We start from the raw sequence: 13,825 nt of genomic DNA on the forward strand, positions 1-13,825 counted from the left end.
ACTATCAACTACACTCCAGAGCAGGACCTGTGCCCAGGGAAAGTTGACCAATGTGAAGTAGATGTCTCATCAGTTTTGTGCAGTTTGGGTTTTATTTATTGTCTTACTAATTTTCTTTTTCTTTAGTTTATATGTTTAACTTTGCTTTTCTTTATCTTTTGAGGCTGGGGGAAATAGGTAGTTAGTTAGGTAAGTAGGTAGGTAGGCAGATAGATAGATCGATTAATAGATGATGGAGAGCTATCATGGAGTTAGGTGGGTAGGAAGGTGGAAAAGATCTGGGAGGAGCTAGGGAAAGGGAAAGAATATGATCAAAATATGTTACATATAATATTCATTTAAATAAGAAAAAATTTCAAGTACAGTTTATTGAATTACTTTAAACAAGATACATTGTGAGCACCACTCTTGGTTAGGAAGTGGGTTCTGACTGACACAGATGAGGTAGTCATGCCCCTCTCTACGAAAGGCTTTCTATCCCCAGGTGTGGCTTTGGAAATGACACAATGCACCCATCTGTTCGGCATCGGAGCAGTGGTACAGCTCAGTTTGTCTTCTAGTGTTTGTGGGCATGGATTCAAGTTCCTCACCCACTTTTTAGCCAATTTCTTCTTTCTTTCTTTATTAAGACAGATTTTTATGTCGTTCGGACAAACTTTCTTGAAATCCATATTCTTCTGACTCTGCTTCCTGACCTGCTGGAGTTACAATAGTATCCTACTATATTTAATCTAATAGGTTTAATTTTCAAATAACTTCATGGGTACAGAAATTTAGAAAGATAGTGTAGATAGTTCTTTTGTGCCCCTTCCCCCTATTTTTCCAATGTCCTTTGAAAAAACCTGACATTAACATTGGGGCACTGCTGTTCATTAAACTGAAGACTACGTTCAAATTCACTACTTTCCTATGAATATTCCTGTGTTGTTTGGAGATATAATTTGGGGTATACATAGCATCAAGCTCCCCTCATTAAAAAAATCAACTGTTGAATTAAAGGGCCTAGGACACTGAACTCAGACCCCTGAGACTGGATTCTGGGTATCATTTAGCACAAGGTGGATGCTCTGCAGCATCGTTTTAACACCAGTCTAGAAGACATCGCTACACTGCTTTATCTTTGAACTTTAAAGAAGGTTTTTCCCTCATGACATTGGCATTATTATAACTTACTGTATGTCCTGCATAGTTTGTGAATATCAAGGCATGTCTCTTAGAGTTTCCGTTTTAAAAAAAAAAAAACTGCATGACCAAAAGCAAGTTGGGGAAGAAAGGGCTCATTTCATCCTAAGGTTTGTAGTCTGTCATTCAGGGAAGTAATGCAGGAACTCAAGTAGGAACCTGCACATAGTACCTGGTGCTGAAGCCATGGAGGAGTGCTGCTTACTGGATGCTCTTCATGGCTTGCTCTTCTTGACTTGCTCAGCCTGCCTCCTACCAGCCCTGGGGATCAGGCCTGTAATGGAGTTACTCAGGAGGCAGCGAGCACTCTACCAACAGAGTTAGACCTGCAGTTCTCATTGTATTTTAAATAGCTATTGTTTTTTGACAATTACACATCAATTGAGTCAATTTTTTTGAAAATACTTAAGGAGGTAGTGAAACCACTGGCTCTATTTTTCACTGATTGCCTTCATAATTCCATATATTCATGGAACATATAGAAATCATTAGCTTGGATATCAGAGACATGGTAGGCCAAATACACAAATGCTTGAACCCTGGGAATCAGTCTCTATGACACAGGAAAGGGTAGATACCCAACCCCTGGCCTACATAGGGATAGGAACCCACCAGATTGTCAACCCATTGGCTAACAAAATTCATTGTGACTGGGGCAGCCCAAATCAACAATAGAGGGCATATCATAACCATTTCTCCTTATTCTGATACCTGGTGTTCTGTCCTATGGCTTAACTAATCTGTATAAGACTAATATTACTAAGCCCCTAAAAATACTTGTTGAGTGTAGCCTCCACACTTTTCTGTGAACACCCGAACCTCAAAACAGGCGCGCGCTTTCCTAACTCAAGCCCACGAGAACGGATTAATATCCTAAAGGGTTAAAACAGATAGACACACACAAGAGACCGGGCTCATCTACCAAGGAGCAAGTGGCAAATGGCCGCTTTATTAAGCATAAGTCGGGTATATATACTGTGGGGCAGAAAGACACCAGCCCCCCATCAGGAACAAGGAAAGAGAAAAATCAGGGGGCCGCACCCAAGGTCGGAGAGCAACTGAACAGAGAAAAGAGGAACCTTTCTTTCTCTGACCCGGGAACCTTGTCTGCAGCGAGAACCTTGCTTGCAGGTGGAATTACCATAACAGCAGAGGGAGAGCTCTCTCTAAGCTATACCCTTGGGCTGTAGGTGAAATTATCATAACAGGAGAGGGCGAGTTCTCTCTATGCTACACCCTCAAGCTGGTGCAGTGGAACCAGGAAGCAGAACGGCCCTGCATAGCGCCTTGGGCAAAATGGGGAACGACCTGTGTACCTACAGTTGAGCAGGAAAAATGTTCTGAATAAATGTTCTTCTGATGCTTTCCAAACTAAGTATACAGGTTGGTCAGGACCTGGAGGTATTGCAACAATTGTTAGATTCCCTCACAACATTAGAGAGACTTAGGTTTCTCATGAGATAAAGGAAACTATGTATGATTTTGGGCGAAAACTTGCTTCTATCAATCAGTAATTTTAAAATAATCTTGCCACGGTTGGAATAATATATGGTAGCAGTCTGTGTTCTCTCACTGCCCTGGCTAACTACTCTACTATCAGCACTGGCTGGGCCTTCAGTTCTCATTCTGATTGGATTAAGAGCCAAGCCCTGCATCTTAAACTAAAACAGGATGCATTTATGATTTGACTCATTCACTAAGACCAGTGGCGAACAGATCCACAGACCTTAGCACAGCCGACTCCATAGCAGATGTACCATTCAGGCTGTGGAACTCAGCACGTAAACAGCACCACCTGATAAAACTAAAAGACCTAATATATCAAAGTCCATAGAGTTCTGGGAAAGACTCTAAATGTGCTAGCCTTGCTTTTTAGCCTCTATAGTTCTGCTTCTGAATAACTCTTCTTGTGAACTGAAGTATGTCAAACCAGAACATGTTTTTTTTTGTTGTTTTTTTGTTTTTTTGGTTTTTTTTGTTTTTTTTGTGCTTAAAAGCTCACCTTGAGAATGTCTCAGTACTATACTGGGATCCTGAATACCCAGTGCAGTCACCTTCCAGTTAATAGTCTTTCTCTTGGCTTAAACCAGTTTCTGGTCAGTCTTCTTTGGTGAATAACCTACAGCAATAAGGTCATATCTTACAGACTTATATTCTACTAAGTGGGAAACTCCCAAAAGATATTAATAAATTTCAAGACTTTTATGACCTAGCAAAGTTACTTATAGCTGAGATAAAGAATATAAATGGGAGAGAAGAGTACCAACCCCAAAAGTTCAGGCTCAGGTAGATTCAGTATAGAATTCTACCAGGCCTCAAAAGTAGAACAGTAAGTTTTCTCAAGAGATTTCCTAAAGTAGAAAAGGAAGGAATACTTCCAAAGTCATTTTATGAAGCTCGTGTTATCCTCATACCTAAACCAGGTGAGACACAGGAATATCAAAACAATATTGTGCAAGTATAGACATAGACATGTTCCATAAAATTTCTGCAAACTGATTTCAAAACCATATGGAAAGAATTGTTCATCACAATTGAGTTGGTTTCCTTGAAGAGACGCAGAGACATTCAACATACACAAATCAGTAAATGTAATACACCACATAAATAAACTCAAGGACAAAATCACATGATCATCCCAACAGCTGCAGAAAAGGACCTTAACAAAATCCAACACCTTCTCATGAAAACAACCCTGAAGAAAACATGAATGGAGGGGAATGGAGGCAACATAACTCAGCTTGATGCAGACTAAATGACCTGCAGCAACATCATGATCCATGGAGAAAAACTCAAGGCATTTCCACTAAGATCAGGAACATGAGCAGGCTGTCTGCATTCTGCACTCCTGTTCAGCACAGTTCCTGAGATCTTAGCTAAAGCAGCAAGACAAGAGAAAGACAGAGATGCTCAGAAAGGGAGAAGACAAAGTTTACTTCAGTGCAGGTTACAGGAAACTACACATTACAGACTCTATAGACTCCACCCGAAAATTCTTAATTTTTTGAAGTAATAAACACCTTCAGTAAAAAGTGTTCAGATACAAAATCAACAAACAAAAATTAGGAACTTTCCTGTCATCAATGACAAATAGATTGAGAAAAATATCAAGAAAACAATATTAACAAAAGCCTCAAAAAAGCAATAAAATACCTTGGAATTAACCTAACCAAGGAATAGATGATCCCCACAGTAAAAATTTCAAAACCCTGACGAAGGAATTGGGGAAGATCCCAGAAGAAAAACCTCCCATGCAAATAGAATGGAAAAAATTGCTGTTTGTGAAATGACTGCTTTACAAACAAACAAAGAAACAAAAAACAAAACAAAAATCCATCACTGTAATATCCATTAAAATTCTATCATTCTTCACAGAAATTGAAAAAAAATTCTTAAAATTGTTATATTAATGCTTAAAAGACCCTGGGAACCCAAAGCAATCCTGAAAAAGAAAAATAATGATATAGGTATCATCATGCTTGGTTTCAAGACATACAACAGATCCATTGTATTAAAAACATACAGATTCTGGCACGGATATAGATATGCAAATCCATGGAGTAGAACTGGGGACCAGGATATTCTCACCCATATGGCAGTTCTGATTTACTCCCTGAGAAAGTTCCACACTGATTCTACAGCACCTGTATAGTTTAGAGTTCACCAGCAGAGAGTAGGGGCCTCCCTTCCCCACATCCTCACCACCATTTGTTCTCATTTGTTTTCTAAATGATATCCATTTGTATTGGAGTGAACTAGACCTCAAATCATTTCATTTGCAAGTCCTTGGTGGCTAAGGATTTAAGCACTTTACAAATATTATTTTGCCAGGCAGTGGTGGTGCACGCCTTTAATCCCATAACTCAGGATGCAGAGGCAAGCGTATCTCTGTGAGTTCGAGGCCAGCCTGGTCTACAGACCTAGTGCCAGGACAGGCTCCAAAGCTGCAAGAGAAACCCTGTGTCAAAAAAGTATTTTTTAATCTATTGGGTTCTGTTTTCTTTCTTTCTTTCTTTCTTTCTTTCTTTCTTTCTTTCTTTCTTTCTTTCTTTCTTTCTTTCTCTCTCTCTCTCTCTCTCTCTCTCTCTCTCTCTCTCTCTCTCTCCCCTCCTTCCCTCCCTCCCTCCCTCCCTTTCTCCTTTTTTCTGCCTTTGTGTATGTGTGCTTCTTCTGTTGAGAGCTTTTTGTTTATTTCCATAGCCTACTGTGTCATTAGCTTTCTGGATGTTTTTAGGTTTTTCTCTATTCTGGCTATTATTCTCCTGTCAAGGGTGTAGGTGTGAGGGTTTTCTCACACACATGTATCAAAGGACTGTGTCTCCTATTACAGAGATACTTGCCCATCTCTGTTCACTGCTGCTCTAGTCATAATGGAGGAAATGGAAACAACCTGGATGTCTGTGTTAGATGGAGCTGGTGAGGAACATAATGGAAATGTGGCACTATGATAAATCCTTGTGAGAACATAGAGACCTCCACCCTAATGTTGACAATTAACCTTATGAAGTCCTTTAGTTTTGATCAAAGAAAAGAGTGGGCTCATGCCTCAAGTGTCCTGGTGCAGAAGGTCAGAGGTACAGCATTTGAAAGACAAAATCTACAATTTCATTGATGCTGGATGAGGAGCAGAGTAACCTTGCATCATTTGTTTTGACAGAACATTGCTATTTAAGACACAACATAGCTATTAATTTTGACTTACATTTTCTTCAGTTATTTTAGTTTAAGTTTGTATAGCACTAACTATTTTGGTTAATACATCTGGACCACGGTCATGGGAATCCCAAATGTGTTTGTTTCTAAGGCAGACGTCACTGTTGTGGGGTACAGGGCTGAGAAGTGTCTGAGTTGACCAAAATGGAGTCAAGACAAGATGGCTTTGCCTTAGTCACTTCAGTACATGTATGTAATAGACTTTTATTCAGTTGTAAAGAAAATTAAATTTGTAAAAAAGACGAATGGAACTGGAAACTATTATGCCAAGTGAGGTAATCCAGGCCTGGGAAGATAAACGTTCTCTCTCATGTTTTGTCCTTCCTTAGAATTGTTAGATTTGTGTGTTTGGGTCAATTATTCAAAAATAATTTAAAAATGAATTTGAAGTGTGGTTCTCTGCGTGAGTGGATAACGCTGCTCCCAGAGTCATGGGATCTTAAATGAAAATCTCAGCACGAATGTGGAAACCTCCTTATGAGTTGTTGGTTCAGGGCCTCCAGTCACCACAGAAGAGTAAGGTAGGGTTGCAGATCCACTTGGGTTCAGAGTAACGTCAGGTTAGAGTTAGGGGGTGAAGAGAATCAACTAGAGAGCTGATGACGTAGTTATCAGATCCTCAGACTTGGGGATGTACTCAGTGTCATACGTGGGCCAGGCCTGAAGCCCTGGGTCAGGCCAGCAGCTCTACTACATAATAGAAGTAAAAACTAAATCAACGTAGACACCAAATGATAGAAGTAAGAATGTGGTGACCTCTGGAGAGGACGGCCATGGTGGAGCTTGAGGGAAGCCCAGTGGTTCTCTTTCCTCTGTGTCTCACTGCTGCTCTCTCCCCTTCCCCTTCTCTCCCCACCTTTGTCCTTTTCCATTCTTCCCCTCTCTTCTCGTTACTTTCTGCTCTGAGTCCTGAGATTACAGGTGTGTGCTCCTATTTCTCCTTCTGCAGTACTGTAAATGTTCAGAAATAAAATGAGTTTCACAAATACAAATGTGTCGCATTGTAAATGTACATCAAGCTGTCTGGTCAGATTTTCTATAATTTTGTGTGCATGTGCATGTGTGACTGTACATGTGTGTGCATACCTGTGGAGGTCAACACTAGTGTTATCCCCTCTCTCACACTGAGCCTGAGGAATGACTTTCTGATGACCTAGAATATCTGGTCCTCAAGCCCCAGGGAACCCCTGGCTCCCCCTCCCACCCTCAGGCTCTTTACCTGGTACGAGGATCTGAACTCAGGTCCTCATGCTAACAGACACAGGCCACTGCTCAGCGTGTACTTACTCTGTATGTGTCTCATACTCTGATAAAAGTTAACATCATCAAAACCTTGTACAATAATTATTTTTTGAGAATTTGGAGAACTTCATACATACCATGTATTTTAGTCATACTGAGCCTCAATCACCCTCCACTGGTACTTTACAACAGAAGTCCCCCCAAAGTCCCCTCCAAACAACTTCTTTCCCCATCCTTTCTTCCCCTCCCTCCCTCTTTTCCTGCCTTCTCCACTTCTTCAATAACCCACTGAGTCCAGTCAGTGCTGCCATGAACACATGTGAGTAGAATAATCCCCTGGGTAGTCTACACACCAAGGACGCACTCCTGAAGAAACCCGACTCTCCCTCTCCTGGCAGCCATCAACCTGTCTGCAGCTCCTCAGCTGAAGGAACTGCTAGAGGGTTAGAACGACTATAAGAGTATGAAATTAATACTTTTTACCATTAACTTTCTGGTCTGTGAAGTGTCATACACTGCACCATCTGACTGCAGAATAACAGTTTGCACTTAGTTCCCCCTACCCTCTTCTTGTTCTTTAATGACAGAGTTCAATATTTAGCGCAGGTGCCCAAACCACAAATCCCCCTGCCTCAGCCTCTTGGTCATAGGGATTACAATCGTGAACAGTGAATTATTTCAAAATTGGTTCTTCAGATATAAAGTGAAGGTAAATCAATTTATTTTGACAACCTGGGGATTTATGAAGCCATACCCTTGACTGTCCTGACCCCCATGTGTGTCCCTTTCTGTGTTAAGCATATTCTCCTCCTGTTTATGACCTACAATGCCAGTCTATTAAAAAATGAAGAAAACAGAAAGACTGACAGACAGTCGTCTTTGGTTCGTTTTTCTTTTTTCTCCTCTCAAGGACTGGCTTCCCCAAATTCAACAGATGTGTGCCTGAGCTAGGGCTCAGTGCAGACTTTTTCTTGCCTGACCTGAGGCTCCAGGACAATTTAGTACACGAGAACCAAGATTCACCACCAGGTGGCGCGAGCGCCACTCTTCTCTTCTGGCTCCACCCAGGCTCACCTTCCTTCCCTGAAGTTCGAGATTCAGACAGAGGCTGAGGACAAACTGAGCAGCAGCCTGAGAGGCTCCTCTTCCCCTGCATCTGACAGCAGTGAGTGTGGGCGACAGGAATGGCTTTCTTATAGTATAATTAGCATCAAACACCTCACGGACTTACACTGCACAATTATGTGGCTAGTGGAATATTCTGAGGTGTGCAAGCTTATTTCCATGATCTATTCTGCTTATTTAATCCAGATATGCTTTCCCACAGCTTCTCTGGGAATTTTACAGGCCATATGCTTGTCTGTACTGACCCCGTTTGTCCCTTTCTGTGTTAACCATATATTAAACTCCTGGTTATTATGGCGACCGTCAGTATATTAAGAAAGAAGGAAAAACAGACACCTTTGCTTTCCTTTTTCTCTTCCCGGGCTGCCTCCCCACTGTCCAACTGATGCTGGCCTCATCTAGGGCTCAGTGAAGACCCGCGACTCCAGGACAACGTTGTACATGAGAATCCAGATTGACCACCAGGTGGCGCTAGCTCCCCTCTTTTTTTTCTGGTGCTGTCCAGGCTCACCTTCCTTCCCAGAAGTTCCTGATTCAGGCAGGGGCTGAGGACAAGCTGAGCAGCAGCAGCCTGGGTCTCTCTTTTCCTGCATCTGACAGCAGTGAGTATGTGCGAGCAGGAATGGCTTTCTTATAGTATAATTAGCGTCACACACCTCATGGACTTATAGTGCACACTCCTGTGACTTTGGGAATACTCAGAGGTGTGCAAGCCTATTTCCATAATCTATTCTGCTTATTTGATCCAGATATGCTTTCCCACAGCTTCTCTGGGTATTTTCAGTGTGTGTGTATGCGGGGCGGTGAGGAGCAGGGTGTGTTATGGGTAGATTCAATGTGTGTGTAGATCACAGGATAATTTTGAAAATCAGTTCTTTTCTTCCAACTTGTTGAGGAGACCTCTCCTGTACTTTGTTCCATACTGTGTACTCCAGGGTAGCTGACCCTTTAGCTTCCAGGAGATCTCCCATGTTGGGATCACAAAGGCATGCCAATGTAGTCCCCTTTCCATGGCGTTCTTGGATTGAACTCAGATGACCAATCCTGTGCAGCCAGTACATTTACCTGCAGAGACATCTTGCTGGACCCTGGGTGGTTCTCAGAGCCCTTTTCTTGGTATGTGGTTCAGAGGATCAAATTCAGAGCTTACACATGCTAGGCAAGTGCTCTGCCAGCCTGGTGGGATTTTAAATATAAAAACATTTCATCCACAAATGAGGCAATTAGACTTCTTCCTTTCCCGATCGTATCTCTCTTTCTCTTCTCTCATCTTATTTTGCTGAGGATCCAAGCTCTGCACTAAACAATAGTTGAGGGATGGTTGCTCCTGGCTCTATCCTGTATTTAGAGGAGCTGATTTAATTTATTCCCTATTCAGTATATTTGTTTGCTAGGATTATCACAGTGTCCTTTATTGTGCAGGAATGAGCTTTCTCTTCCTGGTTGTTCAGGTCTGTGATCAAGAATGAGTTTAGTTTTACAAAGACTTCCTCTGTCTATTGAGATTATGATATCGTACTTATCCTTGATCAAGTTATGTGCTGAATTTCTTTTACTAATTTGCATATGTTGGACCATGCTTGCAAAAACACAGTGTTCTTTCACCATGTGTCTCTTTGCTTTCTATCACTGTTGACTTTTACTACAATTCATCATGATCTGATGGGATATAAGAAATTACCTTTTGGATTTGTTAAAAGTTTGTGATGGAGTGTTCCAATTATTAATATGTAGTTATCTTTATTTTTCCTAACATTGACTGGATGTCTGCTTTGTTAGGTAAGAGTACATCGTTCCAGTCTGTCTGTATAAAATGCCGTTTTCCATCCTTCCACTTTCAGTCTTCATGTGTGTGGCCAGCTAGTTGAGTTCCCGCAGCAATAAACAATTTGTTATTGTCTTCTGCTTTTCAATTCAGCCTGCCACTTCCATCTTTTACTCCAGAATTGAAACTACTTATTTTTAGGTTAGTGGTAAAATGTTTGTACTGAATGAAATCCTATAATTTGATTTGCTTCTCTTTACCTTCTATTTTTCTGTTTTTTTCTTTAGTTGCTATATGTTCTTTTCTTTCTCTCTCATCTTAGATGTTTGCTGGCTCACTGGCAGTTGACTTTTGATTGCTGTGATACAACATCATGACCAAAAGCTACTTGTGGAGGGAAAGGTTTATTTGGCTTACACTTCCACATCACACTCCACCACTGAAAGAAGCCAAGGCAGGAACTCAAGCAAGAACTGAATCAGAGACCATGGAGAAACGTGGCTCACTAGTTGCTTCTCATGGCTTGCACAGCCTGCTTTCTGAAACATCCCAGGGCAAAAAAAGTGGACTGGGTCCTTCCATATTAATCATCAATCAAGAAAATGCCTCATAGACTTACCAATCTGTTGCAGGCAATTCTTCAGCTGAGTATTCTTCTCAGATGATTTCAGCACATGACAAGCTGACAAAAGCTAACCAGCACACTTCCTGAGTTCCTGCTGTTCTTTCCTTAGAACTACATGAGTTATTTTCTCCTGACTCTTGTGATCCTAGCTTTCTGTCTTCTTCCTTTATGATTTTAGTTTCCCATGAGTGTCTTCTTCACTGCTGTTTCTGAGATCATGCACTGCTTTAGCTATGTTCATCTTGAAGGAAAATTTGTATATAGTCACATTGGTTGTATGGTTTGTTTTTGTTGTTTGTTTTTTGTTTTTGAGGACGAAAAATATGTAATTGCACACTCTGGCCTTTAGTTTTTCTGTCAAGGAACCTTCTGCTGTCATGATTGGTTTGCCAACCAGGTACGTGCTAGTAACATGGATCTTCTCTGTAGTGGCTTCCAGCTTTTCCTTTCTTGTTCTCAAGACTCTGAATTTTACCAAGAGTGTCCTATGACAGTATTATTTTCTGCTCATATCCATTTGGTGGTCAAAATTCACCTCTGTAATTTATTATCTCCATTAATTACCCTGATGTCCTAATCTCTCAATAGAAACAGGATATTTTAGGTTATTGCTTGAATGAATAAGTTTTCTATATCTTTAGTCTCTGTTTCAGCATTCTATTTTAATAAAAACATTTCTGTTTGGTCTGTCTGTCATGTTCTGGAGGTCATCTTAAGTTTTCTTTATTACTCTTGAATAAAGAAGAATGCAATAACTCATTAGCCTTGTATTTGAAGCTCTTGTATTTTAACTTTCTGTTAATTTATGCTGGTGGTGGTTTCTACTAAATTTTTAAAAGTTTATCTGCAAACTATTCCAACATTTACATTTTTAAAGTTTCTCATTCATATTCTATATTGCTTTGCTTATTTTCTTCAGTTTTCCATCTTTTTGAAGTTGTAATACTTTTGAAGTAAACCTTTGAATAATTTTTTTCAGCACTCTATCCAATTAAATACCTGTGGATTTGGTTGCTGACAAGTTATGATCTTTTGAGAAAGTTTTGTTTCCTCACATTCTTGTGTTTTGTTGTTTGTGCATCTATGGGAATGAATACGGTCTGTACACTGATGTGAGGATTTGTAGTCTTTGCCACTGCTAACCCCAGATGTCTTTGTGGCCTGTGGTCCAGGTAGGACTTCTGTTTGTAGGTTTTTCTAAACAAAGTCACGTCTGCCAGATGCTTTGCGAGAAGTGGGGATGGCAAACAGAGCATGGAGCTCCACAATGGAGAAAGGCCCTGGGATCAAAGCTGTTTGCCTAAGCATTTTCAGATCCTATCCAGCAATAAACCACATACAATAAAGAAGAGGCTGTGGAAATTCAGTAATCCTTTTACTCAGGTTCAAAGTTCTCAGCCCCTGTCTGCTGCACACAAATTGCACCACGAGTCGGTTTCAGAAACCAAAGTCTCTGCCAGGCACCTGCTCAGAACTCTGAGGCTCAGCAGTCATCCATAGGGAGGCAGGGCTGTCTGTCCTCGTGCCTCCACAGCCTGAGCTACTATCGTGATTGCCAGTCACTCACACCTCCATTACTGTGACCTATGAATGCCTACCAACCAGTGCATCCCAGGGCACCATGGCTTGTGCTTGATGATTTTGGTTCCCCACCAGATCTCAGACTCAGAGAATAGAATCTCCTGGTTCTGGCACTGTGAGAAAGGAGTGTGTAGAGCACGGGCTGTGCCCATCTGTGTTTCTTTGTATTATATGGGACAGGAGTTTTCAGAGTGTGCCTTGCCCTGAGTGACTCCATTTATACAGCAGTAATTTTCTTCATTTTGGAAGTAAATTCTGAGAAAAAATAACTCTGTACCTTATGTGTCCAAGTGTCAGTGCAGGCAGTCAAGCCTATGCTGATAAATAACTTATTAATACAAACAATTTTTTCCTATCTATAAAAATATCAGGCCAGCAACACTTAGACCCATGAATGTTTGAAAAAGTTGCCTAAGAAACCATCCTATTGTGCTTGTTCAATACACCAGAGCAATGAGTGCTGCGGTGCCCTCACACTTGGATCACACCCACTGCGCCATCGTCAGGCCACCCAATGTATGCATCACCAGACACAAGGCAACAAACTCCCAACTCTGTCCCAGGACTTCTGCTCACATGATCAGTTCAAATTGAAGTGGGTCACTTGAGCTCCCATTTGCTCAGATCTTTTTTGCCTGGAGTCAGCTCTGTGCTTTGAAACAATCTGTCCCATGAACCCTCTCTCTATCTTGAACTGACCTTGTGCCTTGAACCAACTGAGTATGTATTGGCCTCCCTGCTCCAGAACAGCTCTCTCTGCTGCATGTGTGTCAGCTCTGTTCTCCCTCCCACAGCCCTGTTTTAACCCTTGCACCACTGTAAGCCTTTGTGGGTGACACTGTGTATCGTGTGCTCATTGCAGTCTGAGATCTGAGAGACAATGTTGGTCATAGGATCAGAAGGAACCAGTTTACACTTGCCAAAAGTCACAACCTCAGAAGAAGCAAAAGTGCCTGGGAAATGAAAGGCAAGAAAGTTGATGCCGCCTATGAATGTCTTGTTCTTCAATAATCTGACATATGGATGATATAATTGTATCCATACATGTTTTCCACATGGCATCCCCATGACAGCGATTGATACAGTGAGTTCATTCCAAGTACTGCTCTGCCATGTGGTAGAAGACAGTGTTAGGCCAAATACTTGTGCTAGATTTAAGTCTTATGAGACTGATATGTTTCTCCTGCCAGCCTGTCATTACCAGGGCAGCCTATTTTACCTTGGAGTTGCTTCCCTGGGCTCAGAAATGCTGAACTACTCTGACCTCTGCTCTCAGGTCCAGGCCCGTGTTATCTTCTGCACTGTCTCCCACCACAATCATTCTTGTAGCGATGCTTCAGACCTTTTCATCAAGTCCTGCAGATTCCTAATGCTCTCATGTACCTCTCTTTCTAGCTATGTTGAAGATGGCATTTTAAACTATTTCCTAAGTTTAGTTCACTGAAGGCCTTACTTTAAAGCAGACACCAATAACTTGTGAAATGAGATAATTACATTTCATTTGTATTGTTTTTTTCTTTAAAGTCTTAAACTGCTTAGTAAATCCCTGACATTTTAAAATCAATGTCTTCCTAGATTTTCAGCATACCCAT

The 13,825-nt window shown here is 41.2% G+C and overlaps 2 protein-coding genes across 14 annotated transcripts in view; both read left to right on the forward strand.

Moving 5' to 3' along the window:
- The first annotated feature begins 8,209 nt into the window (after window positions 1-8,209).
- LOC125408670 (ATP-binding cassette sub-family G member 3-like) overlaps window positions 8,210-13,825 on the forward strand; it is a 53,220-nt gene continuing 47,604 nt past the window's right edge. For 5 of the 13 annotated variants that reach the window (XM_087908792.1, XM_087908788.1, XM_087908787.1 and 2 more), the window contains exons 1-2: window positions 8,221-8,302; window positions 8,665-8,864. The gene's annotated coding sequence lies outside the window, so the exon portion shown is untranslated. Of the gene's footprint in view, window positions 8,303-8,664; window positions 8,869-10,349; window positions 11,050-13,095; window positions 13,318-13,825 lie in introns of all 13 variants that reach the window. The other 8 variants (XM_087908790.1, XM_087908795.1, XM_087908791.1 and 5 more) reach the window with 6 other exon arrangements.
- LOC125408675 (ATP-binding cassette sub-family G member 3-like) overlaps window positions 8,226-13,825 on the forward strand; it is a 238,081-nt gene continuing 232,481 nt past the window's right edge. The window contains exon 1 of the mRNA XM_087908802.1: window positions 8,226-8,302. The gene's annotated coding sequence lies outside the window, so the exon portion shown is untranslated. The remainder of the gene's footprint in view (window positions 8,303-13,825) is intronic.

The sequence above is a fragment of the Myodes glareolus genome, chromosome 8 (genome assembly GCF_982192425.1).
Source record: "Myodes glareolus chromosome 8, mMyoGla1.1, whole genome shotgun sequence".
Taxonomy (NCBI): domain Eukaryota; kingdom Metazoa; phylum Chordata; class Mammalia; order Rodentia; family Cricetidae; genus Myodes; species Myodes glareolus.